The following is an 18,916-nucleotide window of genomic DNA, read 5'->3' on the forward strand; positions in this document are numbered from 1 at the left end:
TTACAAATGATACAGCATTGTATTTGTTAGAAACTGCATCTCAGTTGAGCCTGAGTTGAAAAACAGTGGCTTACACAAAATGAGAATTTATTATTATTGTTATTATTTCTGTACATAAAAGAATACTGGAGGTAGGAAATTCAGTACTGGTTCGAGTTTCCTGACATCACTGGAGAATAAATCTTCTAGTTTTTGTTCGATCTTCTTTAGAGCATGATTATTCTTCATGCTTTAAGATAGCTACTGGACCTAGTCATCATTATCTAGCTTGGGCAAGAGGGATCAGGACAAAGGTAAAGAAAAAAAAAGATCATGGCTTGGTGAGTCTTCCTGCTATTTAAATATTTTTTTCCAGAAAGTCCATTTAAGAATTTCCATTTACACAGACTATATCCCATGATCATCCTACTCTCTAAGTGAGATTGGAAGACAGTTTTAAAATCTTCATTGATACATCAAATAAAATCAGGGATCTCTTAATAAAGGAGATGAGAAGGACCATTGGGTAGGACAAAGTAGTCTCTGCCACAATTAAATATTAAAAAACTAAAGAGAAGCAGCAGAAAATTCCTGTAAATAATGAGAACATTTAATATATTGGTTATGTTTAAGATAGATACACACAATCTAAGGGCATTTTTTAAAGATTTATTTATTTATTTTAGAAAAAGAGAGAGAGAGTGAGAAAGAGTGTGAGCAGTGGGAAGCAGAGGGAGAGGGAGAGGGAGAGAGAGTCTCAAGTAGACTCCCCGCTGAGTGCAGAGCCAGACTCAGGGCTCGATCTCATGACCCTGAGATCATGACCTGAACCAAAACCAAGAGTCGGACGCTCTACCAACTGAGCCACCCAGGTGCCCCTAAATGCATTTTTATTATGCCAGCTATACTCAGAAGGTAAATTGTAGAAACAATAGCAAACGCTACCAACAATAAACCATAAATACTTAGAAATCATTCTAAAAAGAAATATGTGACACTTAGTTGAAGTTCTTCACACAACTCTATATAGAGAAATGTAAAGAAAGTTTAAACAACATAAGACACATGCTGTATCTTTCAGTCGATACCTTCAATGCCATCCCAATCAAAATTCCGATGATATTTTTCAAAGTGCTGGAACAAACAACCCTAAAATTTGTATGGAATCAGAAAAGACCCTGAATCGCCAAGGAAATGTAGAAAAAGAAAAACAAAGCTGGGGGCGTCACGTTGCCCGATTTCAAGTTATATTACAAAGCAGTGATCACCAAGACAGCATGGTATTGGCACAAAAACAGACATATAGACCAATGGAACAGAAGAGAGAGCCCAGATATGGACCCTCAATTCTATGGTCAAATAATCTTTGACAAAGCAAGAAAAAATATGCAATGGAAAAAAGACAGTCTCTTCAATAAATGGTGCTGGGAAAATTGGACAGCTATATACAGAAGAATGAAACTTGACCATTCTCTAACACCATACACAAAGATAAACTCAAAATGGATGAAAGACCTCAATGTGAGACAAGAATCCATCAAAATCCTAAAGGAGAACATAGGCAGTAATCTCTTTAACATTGGCCACAGTAACTTCTTTCAAGCTACATCTCCATAGGCTAGTGAAGCAAAAGCAAAAATGAACTTTTGGGACTTCATCAAGATAAAAAGCTTCTGCACAGCAAAGGAAACAGTCAACAAAACAAAGAGGCAACCCACAGAATGGGAGAAGATATTCGCAAATGACACTACAGATAAAGGGCTGGTATCCAAGATCTATAAAGAACTTCTCAAACTCAACACCCAAAAAACAAATAATCAAAATAATCAAGTCAAGAAATGGGCAGAAGACATGAACAGACACTTCTCAAAAGAAGACATACAAATGGCTAACAGACACATAAAATATAAAATGATTTAAAAAAAAAACAATTAACTCCAAATGCATTGGTTCAGTTGTAAAGCCAATGAAATGCCATTTTTTCCCCTCTTCAACTCTATTCTCAAAATCACCAAAACAAATAATAAGGGCAGAATGTTAAGATGTTTTTAAATGTTACAAGGATAGATTTGCCCTACCAGGTATAAAAATGTGTTATGCTATAAAAACAAAATAATACAATTATGAAAATAGCATAAAACTGAGCAACGATTAGAAGCTAGATCAATAGAAAAGACCAAACTGTCACGAAACAAAATACAATATATATGTATATTGTATTTATTATATTCTTAGTATATAATAAAGACATTACACACTATAGGAAAGAAGTAAAAGTTTCTGCAAATGTATAGAAGAGTGGTCTTAAAAATAAATAATCAAGGGGTGTCTGGGTGGCACAGTCGGTTGAGTGTCCAACTCCTGGTTTTAGCTCAGGTCGTGATCTCAGGGTCATGACATTGAGCCCTGAGATGGGCTCCCTGCTCAGCATGGAGTTTGCTTAAAATTCTCACTGCTTCGCCCTCTGCCCCTCCCCCCACAGCACATGCACGCGCGGGCTCTCTCTCTCTCTCTCTCTGGAATAAATAAATAAATCTTTAAAAAAAAGTAATCAGCATTAAGGAGGGCATGTGATGTGACGAGCACTGGGTATTATATGCATTACTGCATTATATGAATTACCGAACTCTACATCTGAAACTAATGATGTTCTATATGTTGCCTAATTGAATTTAAATAAAAAAATTAATAATAATCAAGTTTGACCATTGTTATATCCAAAACACTCAAATCCCAGGTGAATTAAACTATTGAAAGTAAAATACACAAACAACAAATGAATTTGAAAATCTGGAAAACACGAGGAAGTAGCTGATGTCAAAAAAAAAAAAAAAAAAAAAAAAAGCTTTCTGAGCCTTCTACCTGAAAATTATAAGGAAAAGACTGATAAATTTGCCAGATTAAAATTTTAAAAATTTTCTCCATGTTAAAATACCATAGAAAATACCTGAACATTCAGAAACATATTTAAAATAAAAGTGACAAAGAAAGTGGACATAGAGACATGACTGAAGTTTAGTCCCTGGGCATTAGAGTACATGTCACAAAAATGGTTAACTGGGAAGTATTCTGTTGATAGTATAGTATAACTAAGCACTAAGATGCAAAAAAGCCGTAATTTCAGTTTACGCAGGACTTACAACTGGCAGGTTTTTACACCATATTGATAGGTTTTTCTCAAGGTAGACCTATCTCTAACATGTGCACAATTTCATCACTGTGAGTTATGTTAAATCATAACCAATCATAAGTTTTGCCCACTAGCATATGCCCTGATGTACATATAAAACATAGGGTATACAAACTTGCTTATCTACTTTATAACCTCTCAAGTTTTGTTACTCTGTTCTTCCCAATAGTGTACTTCGGCTTAATATAATTTACTGCTTTGCAGCCATCCAGGAGATTTCTATAGTTCTCATGCTTCTATTTATTCTTAAAGTGCCTACGTGAATATATTTTATTTCAACAGCTATAAAGTGTCTGCTAGCTACTTAGAAATCATTACATTTTGGAAAAGAAAACCACCTTTAAATCAAATTGAATATGCATGGATTTTCCAAAGGTCTGACCTTACTTAAACAAATGTTACCTTACAAAGCAATTGATTTCAAGGAGGATCAATTATGATAAAAATCACTAACTCCAAAAGAGAAGACTTGTCTTTGGAAATGAACATGAAATGATTTCTTTGAATTCTAATACTATGTATGCCATTAGAAAAATGAAATGCCTTTACCACAGAGAAGATACAGAAATATATATGAGAGAATTGATTAGGTAATAATTGGTTTCTTGCTCTTTAACTTCATTATTATTATTCATGGAATAAATAGATCTTATGTGCCAGTGCTAGGTCTTTCTCTAAATTTTATAAACCATTTTAAAGGAATAACTGCCTTTATTCTTAGGGAGAAAATTTAATAAGACTTGTCTTGACTCAAAAAATAATTGGTTTATCTTGGTTAATGTTAATTCAAGACCTAAACTGATTACTTTGCTGGATATATTATCTTTGAACATATGAGGGAATGAAATACTTCTTTCAGATAAGGGAGTTTCTTATTGATGTAAATTATCTATGATTTATCTTTACTGTTATCAAAAGAGTGGCAAAAATTATGATCTACACTACTGTTTTACTTGTTGAAAATAAATCTGAGCCACACAAACCAAAATATTTAAATGACAATTAAAAGTTCATTTCATCTGTATAGACATTTGTAATTAATCAAATATGCAGAATTAAGAAAACAGATCCTTACTTAACTCATTGTTCACATATGACACAAAACTTAAACAGAAATTAAATGGTTAAGCCTTCTTTTACTTCTCCCACATTTCTAGCTTAAGCAAATTTTTACACAAATATTTTAAATTTGATAGATATATTTTTTAAAAGATTTTATTTATTTATTTGACAGAGACAGACACAGCGAGAGAGGGAACACAAGCAGGGGGAGTGGGAGAGGGAGAAGCAGGCTTCCCGCCGAGCAGGGAGCCCTATGTAGAACTCGATCCCAGGACCCTGGGATCATGACCTGAGCCAAAGGCAGACGCTTAACGACTGAGCCACCCAGGTGCCTCTAAATTTGATAGATATTTTAATTGGGGTTAAATTTGTTGTGTCTTCTCAAAAATATACCTTATTCATAATAAAATATCTTCCCTTTTCTTTAAAGGAAAATACTGATATGTACAATTACTCACTGCTGTGCTGTGTAGACTGTCAGAGTTATAAGATAATGAGTTTGAAATGATTAAATAAAAGCCTTTCCTGAGTTGCTATAGTGTGAAGACCAGGAGAAAAAACTATTTTAATGGGCTTGCAAAAGAAATGTCATGATGTCCCTGTTTCTGGCCAACGTGGACATGTTTTCTGCATGGACCTTGTCTTCGTTTGCTAGGGCTGCCACATAAGTACCAAAGTACCACAGATTGCATGGCTTAGCCAACAGAGATTCATTGTCTCAGAGTTTTGGAGGCTAGAAGTCCAAGATCAAGATGTCAGCAGGGTTGATTTATTCTGGGACCTCTCTCATTGGCTTCCAGATACCCATTTTCTCCCTGTGTGTTCACATGGTCTTTCCTCTGTGCCTGTCTGTGTCTTAATCTCCTCTTTATATAATAATACCAGTTATAATGGATTAAGTCCCACCCAATGACCTCGTTTAACTTTAATTACCTCTTTAACAGTTTTATGTCCAAATATAGTCACATTCCGAGGTTCTGGGGCTTGGTACTTCAACATACGAGGTTTTGGGGGATATAATTCAGCTCATAATTCACCTCAGGCAAGACATGAATCTCTCTGTCAAAGGAATTTAAAACATCTCTATCATCATCACAGTAGGCAAAACTGTGATGACAATGAGAATGCTGACTAGGGAAGAAAGAATATGGCTTGTGATCAACACGAACAGAATAAGAAAGCTGAAATTAAAGAGTGCAACAATACCCAGCCATTTTTTTCAACTAAGGAAGCTGGCAGCCACCATTTTGGATAATACACTGGAAGTAAGGAAACTGATATGATTAGTCCTACTAACGTACGGTATGAGTGCTATTATATTCAGTTATCTGTCTATGTACCAGAATTCCCAAATGGTCTCAAGAAGATGAAACACATCAGGTGACAAGTGCTCTGGCATTCCAAAGTGAGGCACCACACACTCATGCTAGCCATGCAAATAAAGAGGCCCAAACTCAGCTTTGTTATCCTTGGCTCAATATCTACCTCAACCTCAAAGGGTGAGCTTGGGAATTAGAGGGAAGATTTCTTAGGAGAGGCTTGTACTTGTTTAATAAGGGGTAGGGGAGATTGTGCTTTACCTCATTTGAAGTCAAGCATGAGGATCTTGATTTATGGTGCCTGCAGTTTGGGAGCATAGTGGACCAGTATTAGGGACATAACTGAATGCCTTCCCTACTCACATTCTCCCCTCAAAAAGTTGAGAGGAAATGGCCCGTAGCAGCAGAATAGAGTGCTGCATTAGGAAAGTAACTGTAGTCTCACTTCCAACAAAGTGGGTCAAGGCTACATGCTTCTTTTTGACTAGATCTGAACCATATGCAAAAAGGAAAGCTGCCTTTGGGTGGTCTTAGACACTGTCCAAAAGCATAAGACACCTCGAGTAACGAGAGAGAGTAAAAAGAACCATAACACTAGTTCATGAAAGAAAGAGTTAGCTTTAATTACCCACCCAGTCTGGAATGTACCATGACCCTCATGACAATACCAGTCATATGAAATCTTCCCACTAGCATCATGTGCAAGTTAGGGAAGGAGAGAAACTTATACTTGAAATGTAATTCAGAGTTCTAGTTCATATAATGTACATTTTAATTGTATAAATGAGATTAGGCTCATAACTAAAAGTAAACAGAGAGCTTTTATTTTCAAGAGTCAGGAGATAGGTTTGGAGGCCTGCCCAAGATTTCACTCAGGGACAGGAAAACTTAAATAAAATTAAATTCTGTTCAAGTCTCTGGAATTTGGGACTACTCTTTTTTTTTTTTTTAAAGATTTTATTTATTTATTTGACAGAGAGAGACACAGCAAGAGAGGGAACACAAGCAGGGGGAGTGCGAGAGGGAGAAGCAGGCTTCCTACAGAGCAGGGAGCCCGATGTGGGACTCGATCCCAGCACCCTGGGATCATGACCTGAGCTGAAGGCAGACACTTAATGACTGAGCCACCCAGGCGCCCCTGGAATTTGGGACTACTCTTGCAGGACTCCCTTCTTGCCTGATTGTTCATGAAACCTGAAGGGCTAACGTATTGCAAAAAGGTTCACTTCCTTTCCTGGTGGATTTCCTTGTGTTTCTCTGAGTTCTGATATATTTTGTCATGATTTCCACATGTTGCCACAGTTAAGCCTTCATCATCTGCAATGCATGAAGTGAGGTGAAGTCAGCATGATGATTTGAAGGTGAAGGATGGCACCCTGTTTATGGTAGGTTCCCCTAAAGAGCTTTTCACTTAGGGGGTGCCTGGGGGGGGGGGCTCAGTAAGTTAAGCAGCTGCCTCCGGCTCAGGTTGTGATCTCGGGGTCATGTCAGCCTTGCCCTACTCTTCCCATCCCCACCCACTGCTAGTGGATATTTATGGAGAAAGGTACAGAGGGAATGACATGCTCTCTCAGTTTTCAAGGAGTCACTCTAGTACATCTACCTATTTTTTAATGTTAATTTAATTTAATTTTATTTCATTTTATTATTATGTTCAGTTAGCCTAAGAAGATGTGGTACATATATACAATGGAATATTATTCAGCCATTAGTACATCTACTTTTTAAGAACTGGAACTTGATTTCTTTCCTTTCACCAAATAGGTTTGAAAATAGTAACAAATTTCCCAGAATAATAAATGCACATCCTATTGCAAACATCTTGAGGCAAACTATAACTTGTTTGTAACAGGAAGTGATGCCTTGAAACTTTCAGAGAGAAATCTATACTAGATCAGGATAGAGAGAATGATCTTAACACCAGGTAAGGATCATCAAATTTCCTTACTGAGAAACTGAAAATGGATTTGGGAATTTTCTAAATATCACACACACACACACACACACACACACACACACACGTACGTGAGCATTTTATATTTAACTGTCGATTTTTCTCATTACATAGTCATAATCCCTTCAGTTTCAAGAAATCCATTTATTGGGGTGCCTGGGTGGCTCAGTCGGTTAGGTGTCTGCCTTCAGCTCAGGTCATGATCTCAGGGTCCTGGAATGGAGTCCTGCATCAGGCTCCCTGCTCAGTGGGGAGTCTGCTTCTCTCTCCCCCCCTCTCTCTCTCTCAAATAAATAAATAAAATATTTAAAAAAAAGAAATCTATATATCATTTTTATACAGTCATAAGTAAAAAATCCTTGAGGTGGAATTCCTCTGACTACAAGAATGAAAGTTTTGTACCGAAAAGTGGGCAGAATCAGGTAAACAACATGTATTATAGAACAATGTCTTCAAGAGGTTTAATTCCACCTTGGTGTTAACAAAATAGACAAATACATTCCATGGTTATAATTGTGTATTTTAAGCTAGAGAGCTTAGTTATGACTGGCAGATGAGTTTTTCCCCTGAAGCAAGTATTTTTGTAAAAAAAAAAATACTAAAAACGCTAGCAAAGGTAGATAGCTATCTAAATTTGCACACAATCTGATGAATATTAAATATTTTGGAAAGATGGCATGAATCTGCACTAAAGCCTAATTGATCTTGACTGAACACATGAAAGTCTTCACCATTGATTGAATTGATTTGAGGAGTTAGGACCAGAATCAGTACATAAAATACTCTGGTAAGTAATATTCTCTAAGCAACGATTAGTTTGTTTTCGCTCCCTTTGATATTTGCTGTATTACACACTCAACATGAAAACTACGAGTAAGGAAAACAAGAACTAATTAAGCAAAAAAAAAAGTGTAAACAATTTAGAAAGGAACGATTGGGATTCGAGTGTCTGAATTGCATCTTGAATACTGTGCCTAAATGGGATTTTCTTTTATTTGGGTTTTCATAGCTTTTAAAAAGCGAAGCAAAACGTTGAGGTTTAGAAATGGAAAAACTCAGGACAAAATTGTGCAGTGTTTTATTCTCCACATTATCAGATATTTTCCTAGAAACCAAATGATAACCCAAACAATAAAACACATTTCCTAAACCTCAACATTCCTCACATGGTAGATGCTGAGGCAGAGGCAGTGATAAACAGGTAAAGTAGAAACATATTAGGAGACAATATCTAAAAAGGGAAGTAGGCAAACAAAGCAATATTCTTGAAATATTGCATGCTGTGTCACATTTTTTTCTTTATTGAAAAATTTTTGTGCCCTGAGAACCTCTTATAAAATTCATCACACTATTTTTGTGATGGCGGCAGCAGAACAACAATCGTGTGATCACATTTTGACAGACTTCAGTAACACGCAAATAGCATTAACACAAGACCCTTGGTCTAAGGCAGCCGACTATGATGTACCAGACAACACTAATCAATCAGAATTTGAGTTCCTTTTGTTCTGACAGGGCTTCCTAATACAAGCCATCAAAAGTAGTTTAAAACTTGATAGTCCTGCTGCCCTGTTTTTAATAGAACAGGTACATACCTCAGCTGCTGTCTTTTCCTTTATTGAAAAACTGACAAAGCATCACACAATATATCTGCCTTAAATATTTGCAGCCAACTATAAAACATCAAAATATGTGGCAATGAATGCACCAGTGATGAGGTACTGTGAAAAGAAATATGCATAGAACTGTCAAAAGGAAACACACACACACACACACACACACACACACAACCTAACCAAACTCGAGGAGCAGGATTGAAGTTAGAAAAATAATTTTGCTAAGCACGCCAGAAATGTAGTGGAAAGAAGTCTGGATTTAGTGTCAGGAGACCTGACTTCTAGTCCTTCCTTGAGAGCTACAACCTAGGTAATGTAAGCAAGTTGCCAAGTCTCTCCAGGTTTCGCTTTACACATTTAGAAGACAAGGAAATAGACTGGATGATTTCCAAGGTTCCTTCCAAAGCAAAAATCTGATGATTTCTTGGTGATTTACAATTGTTAGAAGACAAGTAAATTCAAGTTCTTCCTTAACAATCCTCAGATGAGAATAAAATTACCTTCTTTTTTAACGTATGGAAAATATAATTGAAATATAAATGGCCACAACTCTCTCTATATGTATTTTTTTCAGCTTCTTTTTCCAACACTGGGCTTGATATTTGTCATTATCAACTTCTACAAATAAAGTATTCAATATCATTAAAATTACCATCAGATATTTTCAAGTACTCATGTGGCTATAAAGCAAATGAGTATGGAGTTAATAACAAATTATTTTCTTAGACTTAATGGCTGTTAAGAGGCTTTGTTGGGGCTTCTGGGTGGCTCAGTGAGTTAAGCGTCTGCCTTCAGCTCAGGTCATGATCCCAGAGTCCTGGGATCGTTCCCTGCAAAACAGGGAGTCTATTTGTCCTTCTGCCCCTCTCCCCTCTCATGCTCTCCTTGTGTTCTGTCTCTCTCAAATAAATGAAAAATAAAATCTTAATAAAAAAGAGGCTCTGTAAATATTTATTGAGCTTCTACTATGTGCAAGGCACTGTTCTAGATTTTATTTTATTTTTAAAAAATATTTTATTTATTTATTTGACAGAGAGAGAGTGGCAGGCAGAGGGAGAAGGAGAAGTAGGGAGTCCCTGTGGGGCTCCATCACAGGACCGTGGGATCATGACCTGACTGATGGAGCCACCCAGGAGCCCCTGTTCTAGATTTTAATAATAAAGTGGTAAACAAGACTAGAAAGATGTTTGTTCTAACTGATCTCACATTCTTGTGGAGAACAATAAAGAATAGATTAGTAAATTAGTAAACAGGTAAAGTAGTAAGAGTATTTCTCATGATGGTAAGTTTTATGAAGAAAGTAAATCGAACTAGATATATGAAGATGGGAGGAGGATAGTTGTTTCTGCTGATTTTGAATTTCCTTTATTTTGTTAATGATTTTATTTATTTGACAGAGAGCATAAGCAGGGGGGACAAGCGGCACACAGAGGGAGAGGGAAAAGCAGGCTCCCCAAGGAGCGAGGAGCCCCATGCACAGCTGGATCCCAGGACCCTGTGATCATGACCTGAGCTGAAGGCAGATGCTTAACCCACTGAGCCACCCAGGCGCCCCTTGAATTTCCGTTATTATAGGGATATTTTGACTTCTTTATTATGTGATTAATAGCCACCAGTTAAAAAAACTAATTCAACCTGGATAACCAGATACCTATTTTCACACCCAACGCAGAAACCAGTTTAACTCAATGGATGTAACTCTGTGCTGCTCCATCTTGTCCCCAACTATCTTCCATTTATACTTAAAGCTGGAATCTTAGATATCAAATGGATCTCTAGGGTATATCTGGAGATAAAATTTACCATTTTAATTTATATAGTAGATGATGTGAAATATTTAACATAAACGAAGGAGGATGGTTAAAATTAAGTTGGTATATTTTTCCTTTCGCATAAAGACTTGTGGTACTGAAATGGGGTGAGTGTTGAGGTAATACCACCACTTTTTAAAAATTTGGTTTGTCTTTATGAGGTACCTTTTCATTTGGAAACATATTAACTGATTAAGAGAGAGAGAGAGAGATTGCAGGTGAAAACAGTGAAAACTATTAAAGAATTAGAAAATATAATATGATCACATGGAGAGGGAGGACTCCAGGTTCAATGTAGTCCCCTGAAGGCCACTGAAGAGTTCTTGTTTTCTCTGTAACAACTGGTGAAACAAAAAGCCCTTTAGACTGTTTGCAATTCCCTATTTCATTGTATGAGTAGGAATGAGGTTTTCCAGGTTATAGGTCCCTGTGAATTCCATCTGTTCTATGCTGGAACTCTGCAATCTCTAGCTGCACTTGGGAAGGAATGGGCTCAACCCTGGGCACCTGTGCAGCTTATTAGAGAGTTGCAGGTGCAACTCGCAGCTCTGGGCTAGGTACTCTCCTGAGTGTATTTTTAGCTTTAAGGGGAATTAGCAACTTCTACAATGGCATTGGGAAGGGTAATTGTTAGTGGTCAGAACCAAAAATTGGACCCCAATTCCAAAGACTTACAATAAATAATACTAGTTGTGTCTTAGGCTTGCATGCAAAATGCTTTACATGTCATTTCAATTAATATTTCTAACAACCCATGCAGGTAGGTATTATTATCATTAGCACAGAGAGATTAAATAATTTGTTCAAGTGGAGAGCTGTCATTTAAATGTAGATTTTTAACTTAAATTATTTTGTTCTTGGCCACTATGTGTGTCAACAGGTATGTTATTTTGTTTCTGTAAGAGTCATAGATTGTTTCCTCATGTAAAATAGGAATAATAGGGATGCTTGGGTAGCTCAGTCAGTTAAGTGTCTGACTTCTACTCAGGTCATGATCTCAGGGTCAGGGGATCAAGCCCCGCGTCTGGCTCCCTGCTTACCACGGAGTCTGTTTCTCCCTTTCCCTCTGCCCCTCCCCCGCTTATGTTCTCTTTCTCTCAAGTAAATAAATAAAATCTTTAAAAAAATAGGAATAATAGTATTTCCTTCTCCTCATATATATGAATATAACCTATATATTCATATACATATTATCTCTCTATCTTGGTCTCTGTCTCTAGCTCATCATTTAGGACAAAGCCTGACCAATGATAGGTTCTTTTTTTTTTTTTTTTGCTGTCTGGTAAGGTGTTTTTATTTATTTATTTTTTATTTATTTATTTTTATTAACATATAATGTATTATTTGTTTCAGGGGTACAGGTCTGTGATTCATGAGTCTTACACAATTCACAGCACTCACCATAGCACATACCCTCCCCAATGTCCATCACCCAGCCACCCCATCCCTCCCACCCCCCTCCACTCTAGCAACCCTAAGTTTGTTTCCTGAGATTAAGAGTCTCTTATGATTTGTCTCCCTCTCTGGTTTTGTCTTGTTTCATTTTTCCCTCCTATCCCCTATGATCCTCTGACTTAAAAATATGGAACACTTCACGAATTTGCGTGTCATCCTTGTGCAGGGGCCATGCTAGTCTTCTCTGTATCGTTTCAATTTTAGTATATGTGCTGCTGAAGGGAGCACCAATGATAGGTTCTTAATAAGCCATAGTTCATCTTTACTTATGCAAAGGACCTACTTTGTTCAACTGAAACCAGAGAGAAAAGCAAGAAGTTGGAATCTATTAGTGACAGATACTTTTGGTTTAGTTTAGGTCTGAAAAATCCAATGAATTTACTTAAGACAAACTCAGGCCTAACTTTTTCTGATATCTCACACCATGGCTAGACTATAAAAATCTTGTTACCAACCATTTATGAGTTCCTACATAGTCATAATTTTTTGTTCATTCTGATAATAATACAAAACGGTTATTATTGCTTTCTTTTTAAAGGTGAGAAGATAAGAGGGTTTAAAGAGGTTAAATGTCTTATCCTAAATCACACAGATAGTGACAGGAAGGGTATGTTTGTCTAAGTGTAAGTCTCATGATAGTTTCCTAAATCATATCACCTCTGCGGCAGATGGATCCTAGGGTAGCCCCCATGATTCTTATCCCTTGATGTTCATGCCCTTTGAGTATAGGTGGGATCTGTGACTTGCTACTGGGCAACAGATTATGGCAAAAGTTAAGGGATTTCACAGATGTAATTAAAGTCCTAAATCAGTTGAATTTGCATTAATCAAAAGAGAGATTATCTTGGGTGGACCTGATCTAAACATACAAAAACCCTTAAAATAGAGACTGGACTTTCTCTGACTGAATGATTCTCCTTGTGGGCTTGATGAAGTAAACAGCCAATGTTAGAGAAGTGTACAAGGCAAGAAACTGTGGAAGGCCTCAAGGACCTGAAAGCATCCCCTAACCAACAGTCAGAAAAATATGAGACCCTGAGTCATATAGCTGTAAGGAAATGAATTCTGTCAACAACTTAAATTAGCCCTGAAATGGAATCTTCTTCAGGCAAGCCACCAGATGAGAACACAGCCTGGCTGACCCATTGATTATAGCTATGTGTAATGCTGGAGACAGGACCCATCCAAGCTGTACCTGATTCCTCATCTATAGAAATTGTGAAATAGTAACGTGTGTTGTTTCAAGTTGCTAAGTTTGTAGTAATTTGTTATGCAGCAATAGAAAACTAATACAATACCAGAAGTATTCATTCAACTAATAGTTGTGGAGTATTTTCTATGTGCAAATTACTATGCTAAGGCCATATTAAATGCAAAAAAATAAAGTTATTTTCTAGAATTCCTGCTGTCAAAAAATTATAGCTGCAAATGATAGAATCATGTTGGCACCCTGGTACCCTTCAGCTTCTTCTGGGACATTCTATTAGCCTTTATTAGGAATCCTTAATAATCAAAACATAATAGGGAGTGGTATCTATTTTCTAAAGACTTTTCTTAAGTATTTATTTCAATGCCAGTTAGTTAACAGAGTGTTACATTAGTTTCAGGTGTGCAATATAATGATTCAACTATTCCATACATCAGCCTGTGCTCATCACAAGTGTACTCCTTAATTCCCATCACCTATTTAACCCATTTCCCCTACCCACCCCATCTGGTAACCAACAGTATGTTCTCTACAGTTAAGAGTCTATTTCTTGGTTTGTCTCTCTCTCTTATTTTCCCTTTGCTCATTTGTTTTGTTTCTTAAAATACACATACAAGAGATCTTATGGTATTTGTCTTTCCCTGACTTATTTTACTTAGCGTGATATTATGCTCCATCCATGTATTATAGATGGCAAGATTTCATTCTTTTTTATAGCTAAGTAATATTCCATTGTTTATGTATACCACATCTTCTTTATTCATTTATCAATTGATGGACACTTGGGCTGCTTCCATACCTTGACTATTATAGGTAACATTGGGGTGCATGTATCCATTTGAACTAGTATTTTTGTATTCTTTGGCTAAATACCCCATAGTGCAATTACTGGATTATAGGGTAGTCCTATTTTAACTTTTTGAGGAACCTCCATACTGTTTTCCACAGTGGCTGCACCAGTTTGCATTCCCACCAACAATGCACAAGTGTTTCTTTTCCTCCACATCCTTGCCAAGACCTGTTGTTTCTTGCATTGTTGATTTCAGCCATGGTGGGATGATATCTCATTGTAGTTTTGATTTGTATTTCCCTGACGATAAGTGATGATGAGCATCTTTTCATGGGTCCGTTGGCCATCTCTATGTCTTCTTTGGAGAAATGTCTGTTCATGTCTTCTGCCCATGTTTTAATTGGGTTATTTGTTTTTTGGGTGTTGAGTTGTATAAGTTCTTTATATGTTTTGGATACTAACCCCTTATTAGATATGTCATTTACAAATGTCTTCTGCCATTCTGTAGGTTGCCTTTTAATTTTGTTGAATGTTTCCTTCTCTGTGCAGAAGGAAATATTTTGATATAGTTCCAATAGTTTATTTTTACTTTTGTTTTCCTTGCCTTAGGGGACATATCTAGAAAAAAAAGTTGTTACAGCTATTTCCTGAATTCTAACAAGGATTGAGTTAGGAAAAATACCTTCAAATAAAGGGATATTAATTTGGGTATGAGTTTTTTTCTACTTCATATGAGCACATGATATTCAAAGATATCCAAATTAGATAGATATTTTATGATAACTTCAAGTTTGGTTCCATTTGAACAGTATAGCTTCTGAATTAAAGTATCTCTTGAGTTTCTTTTTAATTTTAAAAATGTATCACTTTTTTGACAGTTATAAAATAGTTCCTGTGTTCCCTGATTTTGAACAACATAGTACCTAAGCTGAAGAAATAACAGATATAATAAATTCAATACTAATTTATATGAAGTTATATTAGAAGGGATCTTATTTGGATTCTAATCATTGAAATCTTGGGGAAAAAAGATTGCTAAATCAATTCAAAGGTATACAACATTAAATAAGTATGTTCTTATCATGATCTGAATTTGTGCTTCATAATTGTCATGGGATTTTCAACATTGATTTTCACTCAAATTTGTTTTCATGCTGTAAAAATCAGTTAAGCCATATAGGTTATTCTTATGTTATAGGGTATATCAATTTAATCTCCAGAGGAAGTGGTGAATTCTTACACTGGAGTGATTTTAGATCTTGGGCTTTTGAGTAAGAACTGCAGAAAATATTTCCTTATACTTTGTTAACCTGAAAATAAATAGCTCTTATAGAAGATGTCTCATGTTTTTGGGTCTTTTTCTGAAACCCAAGTACAACTAGATAATATTAAACATAAGTATGCCCAGATTGTTTGCTAACATCAAAAACAGAAAAAATGAAAATTATCATAAGTTATCAATAAGAGGTAAAACTTCTGAAGTGAAATTATGCAATAGTGGTACATAAATATAAGATCTCAGAATAAGTGAGACAGATTAATTATAGAAACACAATAATGGATTCAAATTTTGCCCCCCCTTTAAATATTTAACTTTTCTATTAATGCCTACCTTATATATTCGTAATAAAAACAGAACGTCAATGAGCAAACAACCTTCAGGTAATATCTCACTTTAGTGAAAAATATGCTTCCTTAATCTTAATCTCTCAGAGGAAATTTTCTTTTCCCTCCTTTCTTTACTTGATTTGCACTAAAAACGTATGGCAAAGAAAAAACCACACTTTTTTCTCTTAGTAGACCAACAAAACTGGTAGAAAGCTTTGAAATAGCAATGTAAAATTTTCTTTGTTCTATCTAGCCAATCTCTTTTTTTATATAAATTTTTTAAAAGATTTTATTTATTTATTAGAGAGAGAGAGCGCACAGAGGAGAATGAGAGGGAGAAGCAGACTCCCTGCTGAGCAGGGAGCCTGATGTGGGGCTCCATCCCAGGACCCTGAGATCATGACCTGAGCCAAAGGCAGCCGCTTAACCAATTGAGCCACCCAGGTGCCTCCTATCTAGCCAATCTTAAAGCAAAAAGAAAAAACAACCCTTAAAACCCAAAAACCAAACCAAAACAAAAAACTAGTCATCAATACAGTGTACTCTTTTTTTCTGACTCTGTCACTCCTACTAGAAGTAACTGCTAGGCTTGATTTCCTCCATTAATGAAATCTGTTCATAAAGAGTATAATTTTCCCAATAACACTCCTGGAGAGCTTTTTGCCTCAACAAACCCATCTTTCAAAATCTCAGAGTTGCAGTCCTTGTGTACAACATATACCATCGAGAAATTTCATTTCCAATCAGCTCTCCTACTAGAGTAGTGTCTGTAGTCTCTGATAAGGTATTATATGGAATGAAATATAGGAAATAAAGGAGGAAGTGAAGTGAACATTCTTTTCCTTTTGGTTTATCTGCATTTAGAAGATCTCTCTTTCCATGTAAAATACGTGAGAAAACATGAGTGTTTGGATGCTTTTCATTGTCTTATGGAGTTTTTGTTTTTTGCTTGCTTTATCTTTCTTTATCATAATGGAAGATTCTCCATGGATCTCTGAGTTACTGTGTTTTGCTAGTTAAATCAATAGAACCCTTTATTTGAAGAAAGAATTGCATTACAGTGTTGTCAATAATGAATGGTTATTGCAAGAAGGAGCTCAGAGAAAATAATTAAGAGTTGGAAATCTCTTAAGAAAACTTCTGCAAATCAATTATAGATGTAATCTATTTATGTAAATGATAGGCTTACATTGTATAGCACCTTTCAGCCAAATAGATTACTAGGCACTTAACAATTGTGACTACTATACTCATGAATGCGTAGAGTATTCTTTCCTTTCTCTGAAGTTGTTTTCATGATGAAATGTTGCATCTGCTTAATCAGGTTTGGTATGGATTATTTAGGCAAGAAATATAAAAGAATGAATGATCCATCTGAGACAGTTAAATTACATCACAGTGGTTCAATGTGCACATCTCCACAACTGGGATCTGCAAAGGCTGTAACTAATACAGAGAATAAAAATGACTCAAAAAAAAAAAAAATGACTGTTTACTCTCCTGTTATGTCTCCTCTGTTGTAACCATTGCTTGAAACATTTACATAGTACTGCTGCCTCAGCTTTTCTTTGCTGCATGCAAAATTCTCTTCATTTGAGCATTTTCAATCAGAAAAATGAGAAGTTCCATTCCATATGGTTACTGTAACTTTCTCTTCACCAAATTGCAGGAGTTTCTAGTTATCTGAGCATCTTGTGTTCTCCTATTTTATGAAATCCCACTTTCAGCCTCCATCCTCCATATTAGGAGCCACCTATTCTCTTCACTATTCTCTCATTTCCTATAGTGTAAAAATGAATTTCTCTACATGTGTCAAATATAGAAACTTACATAGTTTCTGTATTCAAACCAAAATGGATTTGTAATTAAAATAACTTCAAGGTCTGTTGTTGCTATGTGGACATGGATTAATTACAAATGGCATGGTGTAAATAAACTGAAAATATTGGAAAGATGTGTGTTATCCAGAGGATGATTTGTTTAGGACAGTTGAAGAATGTATTAAGAAGTAAGTGCTGACTCTCTAAAAAGAATATTAAGACAGGAGAAGTTATTGAAATGTGCTCTAGAATAACTGGTAAAGCAAGTATGGAAGCAAATTAGATTCTCAAAAATTGACTCCAGTATACTCTCATTGAGTGTTGTCAGGATGAGAGGGTAGAATTACACAGAGGCACAGTCACTCAGGACTGACCGTGTTCTGGTCAGATAGAAAAAGGAATAGGGCATAGCCTTTGCTTCTGATTAATTGGTGCATTTGAGTTTATATGGCTAATTGTAATGACAAAGAAAAAGAAGAAAAGTTCTTTATGGGTTTCAGTCAGACAAAATAAAAGCCTACTACTGAGGATTAAACAAGGAGAGGTAAATAGTATTATCATTTTTCTGGCTAATTTACAGTTTGTGACTTTAAATATATTTTGATAGTAAAGCAGGCATAATTTTAATTCTAAACTTGGAAACTTCTATAAGGCAGAGTAATAAACAAAATTCTCTCAGGGCAGGTACATGCCTATTTTATATCTTTCTGACTTTAAAATTTAATTGGCTGTTAAAGCATGACATTGGATTTATCTCCTTACCAGAGTGGTTGAAAGGGATGATTTAAGGATAATTTGAAATTACAAAGGGCTTCACAAATTAAGTTAATTCTCTCCTGTGATAGCCTTTCTGGGTCAAAAAATATTGTCCTCTTATAAATGGCAGTTAAAATTGAGATGTAGTTAAAATAAATAAGTTAACATAGGGGGAAAAATCAAGATTAACATTATATTGGGCTTGTAGACTGATGTTAAAATCTCTCCTTCCCTGTGAAAGGTAACACTCTTTAGAGTTATGGTTTCTTAGGATGCGTACTTTTGTATCATCATCATCATTGTCATCATTAACAACATATCATCACCATTTTCATTGTTATTACAATAC

General features: G+C 35.8%; 1 non-coding gene across 1 annotated transcript; it reads right to left on the minus strand.

Moving 5' to 3' along the window:
• Positions 1-12,507: 12,507 nt before the first annotated feature.
• Positions 12,508-12,614, minus strand: LOC116630301. The gene has a single exon (XR_004298904.1). It is a non-coding gene; the product is annotated as a U6 spliceosomal RNA (small nuclear RNA).
• Between the last annotated feature and the right edge of the window lie 6,302 nt (positions 12,615-18,916).

Source organism: Phoca vitulina, unplaced genomic scaffold, assembly GCF_004348235.1.
Source record: "Phoca vitulina isolate PV1807 unplaced genomic scaffold, GSC_HSeal_1.0 scaffold3, whole genome shotgun sequence".
Lineage (NCBI taxonomy): Eukaryota > Metazoa > Chordata > Mammalia > Carnivora > Phocidae > Phoca > Phoca vitulina.